A 5000-nucleotide genomic window follows, 5' to 3' on the forward strand; every position below is an offset into this window, starting at 1 on the left:
TGAAAAAAAGTTGTGATGCTCAAAAAAAACCCCATTGCTTCAGTTCGGACACATTGATGTTCCTTCCTGCCACAAGGGCAAAGGCTAATTTTACTACTATAGGGGGGGGTGGTGTCCCTCCCTTGGGGAAGCCGTGGCCACCCGACGCCGGGTGCCAAGGCACGTTGCTATCGAGACCACCCGGGCAATTCTTGGCCATTTGGCCTCGGTTACTCGAGAAAACACTACCCGTCGGTAATGCCCGGAAAAAAGACCGAAATGCCCCTGAATCGAAATGCTATTTTAAGCCGTCCCGAAAGGCAAAGCACGGCTCTATCGGGCAGAGCAGGACTCTATCGGGCAGTTGCTGGCCGTTTGGCCTCGGATACCCCTCGAATCACATCCCGTCGGTAATGCTCGGAAGAAAAGGCCGAAATTCTCATGAAACGGCATGCTCTTTTAGCCGAGACGCGACTCTATCGAGCAAAAACTAGATTTCCTCTGCCTCGTTGCCTCGCTTACTCAAGAGAACCCGATCCGTCAGTTATGCTCGGAAAGAGCACCGAAAGGCCCTTGAAACGGCATGCTAATATAACCGGGTTCGGCAAAGGCGAAACTAGATTTTCTTTGCCGTTTGGGCTAGGCTGTACCAGTCGTTATCGTCCACCGCCTAGCCGTCCAAGTGTTTCCAAGTGTCCAAGTTCCAAAGTGCCTAAGTGCCGTGCCGTGCCGCGCGCGCGCGCGCGTGGGTCTTTGATATATAGCATGTTTAGAATTTTTTTTCTAAATATTCTTATATCAAAGACCCACGCGCGCGCGCGCGGCACGGCACGGCACTTAGGCACTTTGGAACTTGGACACTTGGAAACACTTGGGAAACACTTGGGCAAACACTTGGGCGTATGCCAAGACGACGGTCTAGACAAGGCATCGGGAATCGCACATGAATGTAGGCAACAACAGTTGACTGTTCTAGCCAAGGCATGGCAAGTTGGCTCACCGGGTAACGGCTAAAAAGTTGCTGGGTAACGGCAACCAAGCTGTCGGGTAATGCTGGGTATCGGCTAAAATGTTGCTGGGTAACGGCAACCAAGCTGTCGGGTAATGCTGGCTATCGGCTAAAATGTTGCTGGGTAACGGCAACCAAGCTGTCGGGTAATGCTGGCTATCGGCTAAAAAGTTGCTGGGTATCGGCTAAAATGTTGCTGGGTAACGGCAACCAAGCTGTCGGGTAATGCTGGGTATCGGCTAAAAAGTTGCTGGGTATCGGCTAAAATGTTGCTGGGTAACGGCAACCAAGCTGTCGGGTAATGCTGGCTATCGGCTAAAAAGTTGTTGGGTGATGGCAACCAAGCTGTCGGGTAATGCTGGGTATCGGCAACAACAACCAAGATGACGGGTAACGCTGGGTAATGGCTAAGAAGTTGCTAGGCAACGGCAAGCAAGTTGCTGGGTAACGGCTAAAAAGTTGCTGGTTAACGGCTAAGAATTTGCTGGGTATCGGCTAAAAAGTAGCTTGTCGCCGGGCAAATCAATGCAAGCACCAATATGTTCTTGTCGAAACGCCCCAAAAACTCTTGTTTAGTCGCCATCTTTTGGGACTTTCGCAATGTTAGTTTAAAATCTTTTTTAATTTTTATTTTTAGATGTTTTTAAGTCTTAATTTAAACATTTTCTATTATAGATGCCTTATTTTTCAACCCAATATATTTACCTAATTATTGTGTAGCTTGTTTATAAATTTTTGTGATTTTTTCTTACTTTTTTTGTATTTTTTTGTATTTTTTATGATTTTTATCTATTTATTTTTTGTTTAATTAATATAAAATTATCCTTTTGGCAAAAAATTCTGAATTTTTTGGAGGAGTTGCTTCATATTTTTGTGAAGATGTCCCAATTCAAAGTTTATGAAAAAAAGTTGCGATGCTCAAAAAAACCCCTATTGCTTCAGTTCGGACACATTGATGTTCCTTCCTGCCACAAGGGCAAAGGCTAATTTTACTACTATAGGGGGGGGTGGTGTCCCTCCCTTGGGGAAGCCGAGGCCACCCGACGCCGGGTGCCAAGGCACGTTGCTATCGAGACCACCCGGGCAAATCTTGGCCATTTGGCCTCGGTTACTCGAGAAAACACTACCCGTCGGTAATGCACGGAAAAAAGACCGAAATGCCCCTGAATCGAAATGCTATATTAAGTCGTCCCGCAAGGCAATGCACAGCTCTATCGAGCAGAGCAGGACTCTATCGGGCAATTCTTGGCCATTTGGCCTTGGTTACCCCTGGAAGCACTACCCGTGGGTAATGCTCGGAAAAAAGACCGAAATACCCCGGAGGCGAAATGTTATTTTTACCCGTCCCGTGGGGCAAAGCATGACTCTATCGGGCAAAGAAAAACTATGTCGGGCAAATGTTGGCGGTTTGGCCACAGAAACCCGTAAAGAGATGACCCGTTGGTAACGCTAGAAAAAAATGCCCGGGTAAAGGCAAGGCCTAGCCAAGGAATGGCAGAGCAAACAATGACACTGCTATCGGGCAGAAACTAGAACTCCATGGCCGTTTGGTCTCAAAATGCTCGTGCTTTCGAGTCCCGTTGGGAATGCTTGCAGACTCACATCCTCCATGATGCATTGGTGTTCCCATGGGGGGATGCCTCCTTGCTGAGAGGTAAGCTTGCTACCTTGGTGGTGAGCGCCGGCAAACGGATACCTGTTGGCTATGGCACAGTCCCGATGATGCATTGGTGTCCCCGCACGGAAAAGCGTAACTGGCTAATGGTCTGTCATTCCTAATGCCACGTTGCGTAGCCCAGGGGTTGCCTCCTTGTTGAGGGAGAAGCTTGTCGCTTAGGCGGGGAGCGCTGGTTGATGGTTCTCCATTGGCTATGGCACTGTCCCTCCCTTGGGTAATTTTCCTCCATGATGCATTGGTGTCCCTTTCGGGGGATGCCTCCTTGCTGAGAGGTAAGCTCGTCGCCTTGGCGGTGAGCGCCGGCTGATGGATATCCATTGGCTATGGCACAGTCCCGATGACGCATTGGTGTCCCCGCACGGAAAAGCGAAACTGGCTAATGGTCTTTGATTCCTAATGCCACGTTGCGTAGCCCAGGGGTTGCCTCCATGTCGAGGGAGAAGCTTGTTGCTTAGGCGGCGAGCGCCGGTTGATGGTTCTCCATTGGCTATGGCACTGTCCCTTGGGTAATTTTCCTCCATTATGCATTGGTGTCCCTTTAGGGGGATGCCTCCTTGCTGAGAGGTAAGCTCGTCGCCTTGGCGGTGAGCGCCGGCTGATGGATATCCGTTGGCTATGGCCCAGTCCCGATGACGCATTGGTGTCCCCGCACGGAAAAGCGAAACTGGCTAATGGTCTTTGATTCCTAATGCCACGTTGCGTAGCCCAGGGGTTGCCTCCTTGTCGAGGGAGAAGCTTGTCGCTTAGGCGGCGAGCGCCGGTTGATGGTTCTCCATTGGCTATGGCACTGTCCCTTGGGTAATTTTCCTCCATGATGCATTGGTGTCCCTTTCGGGGGATGCCTCCTTGCTGAGAGGTAAGCTTGTCGCCTTGGCGGTTAGCGCCGGCTGATGGATATCCATTTGCTATGGCACAATCCCGATGGATCTCGTCCATTGGCAACGGCCCTGTCCCTTTGAAAAAACTATCTTAATGATGCATTGGTGTTGAAACCCTTAAGGGCAGGGACACCGTTGCGGAGAGGTAAGTTTGTAGATGCTTTTATGTGAAGCCAAAATGTTTTCTAAATTCATTGTTCATCAAAAAATCAAAAAATGAATTTGCAAAAATCTTCCTTGATGACGCATTGGCGTGTCCTTCGGTGATTGCCTATATGCTGAGGGGTAAGCAAAGTTATGTTTTAAAAATTCTTCCTCGACGATGCATTGGTGTTCATTTAGGGAATGCCTTCTTGCTGAGGGGTAAGCATGTCGTTTAGGCGTCATGCGCTGGCCGGTGGTCCTACATTGGCTATGGCAATGTCCCGTCGGAAAGCTTCCTTGATATTGCATTGGTGTTGTAACCCTTCGGGGAAGCCCCACCCTTGCGGAGAGGTAAGCTTGTTGCTGCTCGAAAATTCTTCCTCGATGACGCATTGGTGTTCCCTTTGGGGGATGCCTTCTTGTTGAGAGGTAAGCTCGTCGTCTATTTCAATGAGATGGGTGGCGAGCGCCGGCCGATTGATCTTTTCAATTGGCTACGGCAATGTCCCTTCGGTAATCTTCCTCTATGATGCATTGGTGTCCCTTTCGGGGGATGCCTCCTTGCTGAGAGGTAAGCTTGTCGCCTTGGCGGTGAGCGCCGGCTGATGGATATCCGTTGGCTATGGCACAATCCCGATGATGCATTGGTGTCCCCGTACGGAAAAGCGAAACTGGCTAATGGTCTTTCATTCCTAATGCCACGTTGCGTAGCCCAGGGGTTGCCTCCTTGTTGAGGGAGAAGCTTGTCGCTTAGGCGGCGAGCGCCGGTTGATGGTTCTCCATTGGCTATGGCACTGTCCCTTGGGTAATTTTCCTCCATGATGCATTGGTGTCCCTTTCGGGGGATGCCTCCTTGCTGAGAGGTAAGCTCGTCGCCTCGGCGGTGAGCGCCGGCTGATGGATATCCGTTGGCTATGGCACATTCCCGATGACGCATTGGTGTCCCCGCACGGAAAAGCGAAACTGGCTAATGGTCTTTGATTCCTAATGCCACGTTGCGTAGCCTAGGGGTTGCCTCCTTGTGGAGGGAGAAGCTTGTCGCTTAGGCGGCGAGCGCCGGTTGATGGTTCTCCATTGGCTATGGCACTGTCCCTTGGGTAATTTTCCTCCATGATGCATTGGTGTCCCTTTCGGGGGATGCCTCCTTGCTGAGAGGTAAGCTTGTCGCCTTGGCGGTGAGCGCCGGCTGATGGATATCCATTTGCTATGGCATAAACCCGATGGACCTCGTCCATTGGCAACGGCCCTGTCCCTTCGAAAAAACTATCTTAATGATGCATTGGTGTTGAAACCCTTAGGGGCAGGGACACCG

Source organism: Rhododendron vialii, chromosome 11a (genome assembly GCF_030253575.1).
Source record: "Rhododendron vialii isolate Sample 1 chromosome 11a, ASM3025357v1".
Lineage (NCBI taxonomy): Eukaryota > Viridiplantae > Streptophyta > Magnoliopsida > Ericales > Ericaceae > Rhododendron > Rhododendron vialii.